The sequence below is a fragment of the Manihot esculenta genome, chromosome 15, assembly GCF_001659605.2.
Source record: "Manihot esculenta cultivar AM560-2 chromosome 15, M.esculenta_v8, whole genome shotgun sequence".
In the NCBI taxonomy this organism is placed as follows: Eukaryota; Viridiplantae; Streptophyta; class Magnoliopsida; order Malpighiales; family Euphorbiaceae; genus Manihot; species Manihot esculenta.
Window position 1 is genome coordinate 28,282,215 of NC_035175.2, and position 13,327 is coordinate 28,295,541.

The window sequence follows — 13,327 nt, forward strand, 5'->3', positions numbered from 1 at the left end:
AGGTTTCATTCAGAATTTTAGGCAGTTCCTTATATTATTTAAATCTAGATTTATTACTTATATACCTCCTAAAAAGCTCTCCTCAGACTTGCGAAAGATCCACAAAGGAGAGGGTGAGTCTTTAAGAAACATTATGTCACGATTTAGTGTGGAAGCAATACAAGTGGAGGAATTAAATCATGAGATAGTATGTGAAACATTAGAGAAAGGAACACGCAACGTCAAGTTTATAAATTCCTTAATCAAGAACCCAGCCGCTACATATCAACAGTTGATGGAGAAAGCTCAGAAGTATGTCAGGCTAGATGACAAAGTCTAAGCACTGAGAGAGGACAAGAGGGCAAACCAAAAGCAAAGCCAAAAGTAGGAGAGGCGAGGATATGAAAGAGACCACAAGAGTTATCCTGTCTCCTAAAGAAGGGATGACCCAAGTGAGTATAAGAATTATATGTTAGTCTATTTTCCCTAAGCCATTATCTTGGACCTTTTTGTATGTCATTTTGGTTATTAATAAAAAGAGGTTTTATTATCATTATTATTTGTTTGCATGTTACATAATAATGATTAACATCCCTTGTTACTTATTATTATATTGATAATAATAAATATAACTAGTATGATTATTGATTGATAAATCATGAGATGGTTATGTATATGTTGATATAATTCAATAATCATAGATATTTGTTAGAGAACAAAGTATTGGATGGACCCGCATTGAGATCACTGCTTGGGTTATTGTCATAAGTGAATCTCAAAGTAGTTATGTCTTAATTTTTTGACTTGAGATTGTCATAGTTTTCAACATAAGGACTGTTATATTTTGACATAACCAAACATTGTCTTTAATCGAACAATCATAAAAGTTATGATTTAGCATAATAGAAATTATGTAGAGGATATTGAACAATCAAGATAGAATTTGTCCCTCTCTTTGAGAGAGATATTGTAACAGCCCGGAAACCGGTACCCTCTCTGTAACGGCCCAAACTGCTCGGCGCTAGGACTCAGGTCGGCTTAAGGCCGCCAGAACCCGTAGCAAGCCTAACCTGAACTCCAAACATCCCATACATGATCCAACAACTGGAAAACTTTTCTGACAAACTACCAGACTTAACTTAAAAACCACTCAGATATACTAATCTGAAATAGCCCTGAGGGCTATCTGTAATACACCAGTGACACGCTACCAAGTAACCTCCATGCACTATGCGCTGTGTCATAGAACCCACTCTGTAAGGGTCAGCATATCATAAGTGAACTTGGCTACCATAGAGTCACAGGAATCAAACATGGTCTTCTCTATTGGCCTCTCTATGGATCACAGGAATCAAACCTGGTCTTTCCTCTGCACTGGTCTTGGGTCAAAGGAATTAATCCCTGTCTTCCCTCACAGTTATAATTCACTGGGTTTTCGAAACACAACATTTATTAAGCCTGGCTCGACTCATTTCTCATCAAGAAACTGAAAACAGGATACATGCATATACAAGGGATAAAACATACTATAGGCAAAGCACATACTAAACCACAAGCACACTAACTGACTGTCTATTACATCTGTAATACATATCTCTTTAATTTACATCATGTCCATACTAACTATTACACAAGCATACTGGAGCCAACACTCTGATGCTTCTGACTTCCCAGCTAACCCTGAACCTGCAAAACTGGGATTAAGGGAAAGGGATGAGCTTCTAAAGCCCAGTGAGTAGAAACACTGAAAACAGTTCATTACATACACTCTGTCATGAAATGCGTCACAACACAGACAGTCCACATCTTGGATTAGACATGACCTCAAAACTCCCTCGACGGGCTATTGATGTCGCCTTGGTCTAATCCTCACTGATAATGTATAATGCAATGCACCATATTCGTGATTCTAATGCAATCACTCTAAGACATATCATAGCATTCATGATGCATGAATTATACTAAAAGCATTTTGTTTCTTTAATAAAAGATTAAGTTTAGTTCTACTCACCTCTGCTCCTCTAGCAGAAACTGAACTGACTCTGCAACACTTAACACGGGTGACCTCCTCGATCTTTCGGGTCCAATCCTACATAAAAGGACTCGAATGAGGTGTCAAACATAATCTAAACAACTCATAAACACTCCCTTATAATCCCTCTCAAAGCTCTTGGAACAATCACACAAAGCATGCAAAAGAAAGCTGGGCAGAACACCTTCGGCAGCACCTTCGGCGGCCGAATGTCTTCTCCAGAGCCGAAACTCAGGCATGTTCGGCGGCAACCTTCGGCAGCCGAAACCACCTTCACGCAGGGTTCGGCGGCCGAATCCTCTCTTCGGCGGCCGAACCTGAGTTCATCTAGAACTCAGCTTCGTGCACAACCATCTTCTGCCAAGCAACAACTCCTCTCCACATGCATGACTCAACTCCTCAACTTGCACATACTTTGGTACATGCACAAAGGGGTCCAAACTACCTATTAACCCCAACAAAACAGCAAGTACAACACATATACATACTTACACCATTAAACACATCAAAAACTCACTTTAAAACCTAAGCATGCAACTCATGCATAAACTTCCCTAGCTTCTTTAAAAGCTGTGAAAAACCATTAAAACAAGTGTAAAGACTTCCCTTACCTCCTGAAACCAGAAGAGGAACAACTTGAACTCAGCAAATCCCCTTCACAAGCTTCAAATCACCAAAACCTCTCTACGCTACTGAAACACGACCAAACCCTCTGCATAAGCTGATAAAAGCTTGCAGATGAGTCATGGGAGACGTGGCATAACCCTCTGTCTGTGATTTGGAAGCAACAGCTGGCCATTTCACCGACTGAGGAGTGCACAATAGCTGGCTGACCAGCTCAGCTTCGGCTGCCGAATCGTATGCAAAACCGTGCAACATTCGGGGGCCGAACTTGAACTTTGGGAGCCGAACATTGAGCACTTTCGGCGGCCGAACTTACCTTCGGCGGCCGAACCTTGCCTTTGTCCCCAAAGCCTTTTCTCTTTAAACTCAACCCGGTTTGATTCAAAACCTTTTAAACACTTAAAACTTTTTCGAAAACCTTCACTCTTACCCTTCTAGACATTCCCGACATCTGAGATTCCACCGGACGGTAGGACTTCCGATGCCTGAATTAGCCGGGTATTACAATCTTCCCCCCTTTAAAAACATTCGTCCTCGAATGTTAAAAACAAACAAATAACAGGCAAGTAAAAGCCTAGCACTTCTCTCCAAAGAGAGAATTTCTGAACCTCTACCTTCCTGATCTGAGTCCATACTCCAGAATTAGTATCCTAATCTTTTTTCTGCACTCCACAGCTTTCGCTGCGCTACTCTGATCCTTACTCTTCTCTTTTCATCTTAACTAAACTAATTTCTTTGTGAAACTCTCACTCTTTAATTCTCAACAAATACCAATCGGTAGATTCGACACCAATCTGTAGGTTCGACACCAATCTGTAATACTAATCTGTAACAATCAAATCTTAAGGAATCATCCTTCGTTGCCCACAACAAAACATTCCAGAGTGAGGTACTAAGTCAGATAAAACCTTTATCTACTAAGCCTCTTTCACTATTCTTAACTCTCTCTCTCTCTCTCTCTGTCTGCAGGTGCCATCCTGCCGGGAAAGAAAGAAATAGTTCCGCGTCCGGATACCATTCTCATTCCACTTTAACTCCCTGACAGACGGTAAACGTGACAGCTCGTCTGGGAAATATCTAGTACTTACTAGGAACGGGTACTGAGGCTGATTCCCTGTCCTGACTAACTCGCTCATAAGAGCTAGAACCCTCTGAAAACCTTTCCTGAACAAAACATGAGCTTGAAGGGCTGACATCAAACTTCTAGGCACCCCTATACACTGTCCCCCTAAACGACTGCCTGATCCATCCAATTTCCCTACCTTGTCGCTATGGACACAGGTAGTACCTCGAGTAATGCATCAATCCGCCCTAGAATGACATCATACAGTCATCTCTAGAACCATAAGGTCAGCTGGATTACGCCTACTCACCATAAACTCTGAACTGAACTAACTGACTCTGCATCAGATGGATCATACTCAGGTCCACTGACCTAAGAAAACACTCTAAGCCCAGAAGTCATCAAACCCATCCTATCAACAGCTCACAACAACAAGGAAAACGAAACACTGGGGTTCAAACAAACAGCATACACATCCGAATACTTACAAACGAGCGTACCTAACGTCGCTGTATTCGATGTGTTAGCCTCCTATTACGTTAGGGTGAAGATCCAAGCTACGGCTAATGGAACTTCCCTCGGGAACCTTCAGAAAAAAGCAAACCCTTTTTCTCTGCCTCAACTACCACCCAATCCCAAACTGGTTCTAACCTCTTTCTGACCTTACTTCCCTTTTCTTTTCCTCTTTTCTGAATCTTTATTTATTTACCTTTTACTTTTGTCACATAACTAATATCCTACTATGGTTCACACAACACATATCAGACCACTCAAACATGAGCATACCTGGCACAGAGGTGTCAAATGTGTCAGCCTCTCCTCCTTGCCTATCAGCCTGAACTGTTCTATCTGTATCTATTCTCTGAGACTGAATCAACTGGGGCGCAAAAGGACACTCACGCATCATATGTCCCTCCTGTCCACACCTATAACATCCTGTCGTGCCAACAAGACAAACTCCCGTATGAAATCTTCCACACCTCAAACATTTTGGTTTGCCTCTAGCAAAACTCGGACCAGCACCACTAAGCCCTAACTCTCTTTTTCTTGACCCTTTAAGACCCCTAACCTTTTTCTTTTTAACTTTCCCCCACTTTGCTCCTTTCCAGGTAGCTGTACTCCAAGTGAAGGGCGCCTTTTTATGTAACAGCCCGGCCCCGTACGACCTGCCCTGTTACCGCTCACAGCCCGTGACCTACCTCTGGGCCCAGCCACTGTGAGCAGCTCTTAACATCCCTTCACCCTCACGGGTTCGAGCAGTGGGGGAGGCGACCTAATTTCCAAAGGGAAATTTGGGCCAAATCCACTTGGGAAGAACGGGTTAGAGTCCCGCGAACCAAGGGGACAAATCCTGCCTGGAACCCGTGAGGGTGAAGGGATGTTAAGAGCTGCTCACAGTGGCTGGGCCCAGAGGTAGGTCACGGGCTGTGAGCGGTAACAGGGCCGGTCGTACGGGGCCGGGCTGTTACAGATATCTTCTGGACCCCTCGATAAGTAAGACTGAGAAATGTATGGTTGTGCTCAAATGAATTGATAGTGTGATCAATATCATTTGATTTTATCAGTCTACTTAGAGATCGAGAAATCATAAGTTTGAGCATTATAAGTTTGACATTGACCATGACTTATGTTCAAGTTAAATATCGTGTGACAAAGGGATTAATACATGTTCTATTTATTAGACTTTATCGGACTATCAATCCTCATATCAGTTGGGTAGTCATAATGTCTTACTAGAGACCGTTTATGATTTATGGGCCTTGTGGGATTTGGCCTATTGCTAATTAATATGAGCCTATTGGGTCACACACAAAAGAACGCTGATGATGTGCTATATTAATGGGCTAAAAGTCCATTAGTATAATTAATAATAATAAAGATGTTATTATTATTAATATTAATTATTATTAATATTAATTATTATTATAAGATAATAATATTTAAAAAGATCTGCAGTCTATCTGTAACTGTTACAGATGAAAGATTCTTCGGTTTTCCTTATCAAAATAAACTATCACGTAAGATATTTGAGTATTTGTGAGATTGTGATAATTGGTTATGCACACAACTCTTTTACGAAAAGAAGTGTGGGAAAACTAAAAGACTTAAAATGTATAAAACTCCTTCTGCAAATTGTGGGGGTAACATTTTTGGAAAAATTGTTTTGAGCTGCAGATTGGAGGAGCACATGTTTTATCCATCTTGAAAGAGCTAACACTCTAGAAGGATAAAAGACGTTCGTGTGGATACCATAGAGGGTGTTCGTTGAAAAGGTAGTACCATCAGTCCGCAATAGTATCTTCTCGTCGAGTCTAACAGGTTAGTTTCGTATCCTTCTTTTCGAAATAAATGAAGCACTTGGATCCTGGTAGGGAAACAGAGATTTTTATTTTCCGCTGCGTGTTTTGGGTTGCAGTAATCTCTGAGTTTTCTAACATTATACTCCATTGAATGACTCATGGATGTGTATTCTAATGTGAATCAGGAAAAATGTCAAGGAAGTTAGGTGGCTATCCAAACTAAATCCCGAGAAAGTGAAAAGACGAGATAGGACCAAGTATTGTCATTTTTACGAAGATCACGACAACGGAGGAGTGTCAGCAATAAAAAGATGAGATTGAGAGTCTGATAAGGGATGATACTCTTTGAAAGTTCACCAAAAAGGATAGAGAAGAGAGGAGACCTAAACCTAAGGCAACAACTCCTAAGACCACCCCTAACCGAGAGCCTTTAGGGATTATTCATGTAATTGTGGAAGGACCTAGTGATGATTAGGGAAAATAAGTAAACCACAAATCTAACAGCTGGTCTGATAAGTTCGGTAAAAATCGAAAAGGATTATTTAAGATTTTGAAGGATATTCTCCTAGGGTCCTATAAGCTTATCAAATTAGATGGCTGAATCATAGAATACTTGTAACCTAAGAAAACTTTATTAATAACAGCTAACGAGATATTTTTTCATATATTGTGTTCTTCAAAAACTAGGAACAATGGAGTTGCCTTCTTTAAAAAGATAAGGAGCACCACAATCCGAGCGTCGATACCACTAATTTGTTAGAAAATCCAGAGATTACTGCAACCCAAAACACGCAGCAGAAAATAAAAATATCTGGTTTCCTTCACAGGATCTGAGTGCTTCGTTTATTTCGAAAGGAAGGATAAGAGACTAACCTGTTAGACTCGACGAAAAGATACAGTTCCGGACTGATGGTGCTACTTCTGAAATTAACACTCTTAATGATATCCACATAAACGTCTTTTATGCTTCTAGAGTGCTAGCTCTCTCAAAGATGGATAAGCTGTGTGCTCCTCAATCTGTTAGACTCGACGAGAAGATACAGTTTCGGACTGATGGTGTTGCTTTTAAAACGAACATCCTCAATAGTATCTACACAAACGTCTTTTATCCTTTTGGAGTGCTAGCTCTCTCAAAGATGGATAAGCTATGTGCTCCCCAATCTACACCTCAGAAAAATGATTTCACCAAAACTTTACTCCCACAATTCGCAGAAGAAGTTTTATTCGTTTTTTAGTGTTTTATTTTCTCACAATTCTTTTTGTAAAAGAGTTATGTTCATAACCAACTATCACAATCTCGCAGATACTCAAATATCTTATGTGATAGTTTTTCTTTGAAAAGGAAACTCGAAAATTTTTTTATCTGTAACAGTTACAGATAGACTGCAGATCTTTTAAATATTATTATCTTATAATAATAAATAATTAATTAATATTAATAATAATAACATCTTTATTATTATTAATTATACTAATGGGCTTTTAGCCCATTAATATGACATAGCACATTAACAACATTCTTTTGTGTGTTACCCAATAGGCTCACATTAATTGGCAATAGGCCCAGTCCCACAAGGCCCATAAATTATAAGCGGCCTCTAGCAAGACATTATGACTACCCAATTAATATAAGGATCGATAGTCCGATAAAACCTAATAAATAGAACATGTATTAATCCATTTGTCACACGATATCTAGTTGAACATAAGTCATGGTCAATGTCAAACTTATAATGTTCAAACTTGTAATTTCTCGATCTCTAAGTAGACTGATAAAATCAAATGATATTGATCACACTATCAATTCATTTGAGTACGGCCATGCATTTCTCAGTCTCACTTATCGAGGAGCCTAGAAGATATCTCTTTCAAAGAGAGGGACAAATTCTATCTTGATTGTTCAATATTCTCTACATAATTTCTTTTATACTCAATCATAACCTTTATGATTATTCGATTAAAAACAATGTCTGGTTATGTCAAAACATAATAGTCCTTATATTGTAAACTATGACAATCTCAAGTCAAAGGATTAAGACATAACTACTTTGAGATTCACTTATGACAATAACCCATGTAGTGATCTCAATGCGGGTCCATTCAATACTTTGCTCTCTAATAAGTATCTATGATTATTGAATTATATCAACATATACATAATCATCTCATGATTATTAATCAATAATCATACAACTCATATTTTATTATTATCACCATAATAATAAGCAACCAGGGATGTTAATTATTATTATGTAACATGCAAATAAATAATAATGATAATAAACCTCTTTTATTAATAACCAAAATGTCATACAAAAAGGTCCAAGATAATGGCCTAGGGCAAATACACTAACATAATTAAGGCCACAAGGCGAATTTTGTCAGGTCAGGTCACAAGGCAGGTTTTGCCAGACCACAATCCGGGCATCGGGCGGGTTTCGCCAGGGCAGATCACAAGGCGGGTTTCGTCAGATCATAATCACGCGTCGGTCCCACTATTAAAGGCCACAAAGCAAGTTCCGCTAGGCCAAATCACAAGGCGAGTTCAGTCAGACCAAAATCCAGGCGTCGGTCCCACTAATCAATGCCACAAGGGCAGTTCTACTCGGCTAAGTCACAAGGTGGGTTTCACTGGATTACAATCCAAGCATTGGATCTACTAATTATAGCCACAAGATAGGTTCCACTAGGCCAGAAGATATGGCATTAGTCCCACTAAAAAGGCATTTTATGCCGAAGGCATAAGGCGGGTGTTAGCCAGGCTACGTGATCGGGTATTAGTTTTGACTTTATAAGGCATTTGATGCCCAAGGCCACATTGCGAGTATAAGCTAGGCCAAAAGATCAAGTGTTGATTTCAATAATCAGGACATTCATGCCAGGCCACGAGACAGGTTTCGACAGGCTCAACTTTTGGTGTTAGCCCCATATAAAATTTTGTAGGCATTTGAGGTCTAAACCACAAAACGAGTGCTTGCGGACTAGTACTAGTCTCAAGATTATAGGAAATACTAAAGGTATCTCAAACCCAAGGCAGGCATCCGCTAGGCCATATGTTCGGGTGTTAATCCTGCTGTTTAAAAGCTTTTAAGTTATTTATTTTATTACCACTATGATGGTCGGGTGTTAATCTTTTAGTAGTCTTTTAAAGGAAATCATTTAAGTCTTGAGTAGACAAAATTTATGGTTGAATACTGATCATACAAAACTATCAAAATAAAATATTTTTCATTTAAATAAAAGACTTATTATAGGATAGGAGGGACATTATCAGTCGTCTCCTCCCGAGCTTCTGTTATAGGTTCATCATTAGCTATTGCATTAGAAGCCCGGTCAGGAGGGTTGTCTTCAATTATTCCTTCTTCGTCTTGCCCATCCTCATCCTCATCTCATCATCAGGAACGATGTCGTCGATCTAGGAGAATGTAACGACCCCAAAATGGACCGTCACCGGCGCTAGGATTCAGGTCGGCTTAAGGCCGCCAGAACCCGTAGCAAGCCTGCTATACTCTCTGTGTACCTGTAAAACTCATACATGATCATACATTTTCTGTGAAAATAAAAACTCTTTGCTGAACCAAGGCTTAACCTGTGCATGCACTATCTCTGTACTCTGTACTCTGTACTCTGTACCCCTGACTAGAGCTTGCTCTAGATGGGTTAACTCATACCTGTTAAGCCTGGTTTTTCACATACAGAAAAACATATATACATCTCCAGATCATGTCAACACATACATCACTAAGTCAAGCACATGTCTACCTTTAGACACACAATTATTACATTTCTTTAATATTACATGTCCACTCTAGGCTATTACACTTCTCTTTACTCTTTCCGTACTCTGCGGGACTGTCCCTGTACACTGTACACTGAACCTGCAAAACTGGGGTTAAGGGAGTGGGATGAGCTCTATAGCCCAGTGAGTAGAACAGTAAAATATCTCAGTAACACATGATCTCATGGAATGCGTCACAACACAGACAAACCACATCAAGAGTAAACCTGTCACCACATAGTCCCAGTAACTCTGTGCCAGGGCATAGAATCGAGCACCTGGTCTTCCTGTCATATATGTATATGTGTATATAACACCTCTGTACTTACCATTGCCAGGGCGTAGTCAAAGGCTCCTGGTCTTTACTATACCTGCCAGGGCGTAGTCAAAGGCTCCTGGTCTTACTGCCTGAGACTATTGGATCATTCAGCATTCACCCACATCAACAAATAACTATGCAATGCAACATATTCGTGGATACTAATGCAATCACCCTATGGCATAATCATGATGCATGAGATATGCTAAAACATTCCATTAGTCAATTAAAAGAGTTAAGTTTAGTTCCACTCACCTCTGGCTAACTGGACTGACTGACTGAGCAGGCTCTGAAAACTCTGGAGCAGTACTCACTGCTGCTCTCTCTGGTTCCTCTGGTCTGTACAGATACAGATAAATGCCAATGAGGGACCAAACTAGCTTCTGCATAACTCTATTACACTCCCCAAGAAACCCTTTAAACTCATGCAACTATCCATGCAAAGCATGCAAAAGAAGGCTGGACAGAACACTTTCGGTGGCAGGTTCGGCGGCCGAACGTCTTCTCCAGAGACGAAACTCAAGCACCTTCGGCGGCACCTTCGGCGGCCGAACCCCCTAAACAGAGCCGAACATTCAAAACGCTCGGGGGCAAGCTGTGGCAACCAAAGCCACCATGCAAGAGGTTCGGCGGCCGAATGAATCTTCGGCTGCCAAACCTGAGTTCATCCAGAACTCAGCCCGACGGCAAACCAAGCTCCTCCTTCCCTGCAACATCTCCAAACATGCATACTTCAACTATTCCACACACATATACGCAAGTATATGTTCACAGGGGTCCAAAACTATCGAATAACCCCAAACAACAAATCAAACATAACACATAAACATATATACATACATAACTCATAAAAACCACCAAACATGCCTCTCTCTTCATAAAACCTGTAAACCCTTCAGAAAACATATCAACAGGTTCAAGAGCACCACTTACCTCCTGTAAGAAGAAGCTCACACTCTGACCAAAAGGAAACGGACCAACTTCCTTCAACCACTCAAACTCTCAAACACTTAGGTTTTTCGTCAAAACTTTCACTATCTTTTGCACACTAGCTCACTCTTGCATGAGCTGCTCAAACTGAGCACATAAAGCATGGGAGACGTGGCCACTCTTCTGGCCAGGGTTTGGAGCCAACACCTGTCCACCATGCTGACTAAGGATTGCACAAGAGCTGGCTGAGCAACTCAGCTTCGGCTGCCGAATCGCATGCAAAACCATGCAACATTCGGGGGCCGAACCTGAACTTCGGAAACCGAACATTGGGCACTTTCGGCGGCCGAACTTACCTTCGGCGGCCGAACTTGGCAAAAGTCTCCATAGACTTTTCTCTTCCAACCTCAACCCAACTCAAATCCATTTAACTAAAACCCTTAACATACATCATAACACTGTAGGAAAACATAAATCCTACCCTCCTATAGAATTCCGACACCCCGGATTCCACCGGACGACAGGAATTCCGGTGCCGGATTCTAGCCGGGTATTACTGAGAAGTCCTCTACAGGGAAACACCTGAGAAGTTCCTTCTTGATAGAGTCTTAGCCTTGTACGAACATCTTCCCACCTTGGGCCATCGTCTCTCAAAGTTCTACTTCAACCTCAGCAATCCTGGTAGAAGCAACCCGGACCTCCTTAGCCTGAGACTGTATTTCCAGCACTTGGCGATGAAGTAAGACCACTTGATTCTTGACTCTCTGTGCCCAATTCTTCAGGGCCAATTTTGAAGCATTGGTCTCACCCGACTCAGCCTGGAGGTTATCCACTGACTCCAGAGTCTCCTTCATGGTGCCTTTCACCTCATCAACCCGAGTCTTTAGCCTCGAGCACTCCTCTGCTAGGAGCCTTTTATATGTTTCTTAAGCACCAAACTTTCCCCTCAAGACTTTGTTACGTTCTTTGGCCATATAGGCACAAAGAGCACTCTCCAAGGCAGAATGCATGATATTGTCAAAAAGCTCGTTCATCTCGAGCTCATTCGTTTCGAGCTCATTCAAGTGGTGACGGTCCCCGGGCCTCAGGGCATTCTTGGTTAACAGGATGGCTAGGTTCAGATCCTCAAGAAGAGAGGACGTTTGGGTTAGAGCCAATGCCAGACACTGGATGCTGGGAGGCCATGAGGAATCAACCCTCATATTCATAGAAATGGGCTCAATAGGAGTGGGGACGGCAGCAGAAGGCTAAAAAACTGTGACAGGTGCAGAGGCACCCATTACAGAAGACTAAGGCTGCAAGTGGGTCGACTCTTCTACTATAGGTTAGGGAGGAGGAGAAGGAAACATGATCACTTTTACTGCCTGGCGAGCATGCTTGGGAAGGGGACCAGTTGCCCCAGTGATAGCCTTGCCTTTGCGTGCAGCCCGCGCCGCTTCAGCAAATTTGCTTCTTGACCCAGGCATATTTGCGCAAATTGAAAAGTAAGACAGATTGAAATCTAAAATAAGATAGAAAAGAAGATACCCTGATCTCTAGCCAGAGAAGTGCTCTCCCGAGGCTGGGAAGACTGGGCGGGTGAGGACTCCGAGTCTGCTCGCTTGGAGATGACTCTGCCAAGATAAAACGGCATTCATCACAGCCTTGGTGATGTCCATTTTCTAAGAGGATCTAGCCTTCATCAAGAGAAAGGCTAGAGCCTCATTCTTATCCCTCCTCAACTGGACCCCATCCTTCCTCAGCTCCACCCACAGGTTCCAGCTTGTTCAGATGGTCTAATAATCTCGGACGTCCAATGACGAAGGACGAAAAACTTATTCTTCCACTACTTTAAGAAAGAAGGTATCTGATCGAACATTGTCCGGTGTTTTTGCCCATTAAAAAATCAGAACTTTTCATTTTTGCCAGTATCCAGCTGACACAATTGAGAGAAGAGGGTCATGCTCAGTTTAATAATGCCAGTATCCCTCCTCAAAGATTATGATAGTATCATCTACCGGAATCAGGTCATTGAAGAGAACGTTCGAGGAAGGAGCAAAACACAAAAAGTCTCTTGAGGAATTTGGTATTTATCGTGAAGTCAATCTATATCATGCTCTGATAGGGTGGACGGAGTGTCAACAATCAGGCTACATTCGCCTTCTTGAGCCACCCTTAGTGGGACAACAAGAGCTGGGGGCAAGGATGGGGCCGTCAAAAGAGAAGCTTGAGGCGGAGCTTTCACCAGGAGTAAGAGAGCAAGAATGTAACGACCCGGAAATCCGACCCGTTACCGGCGCTAGGATCCAGATCGGCTTAAGGC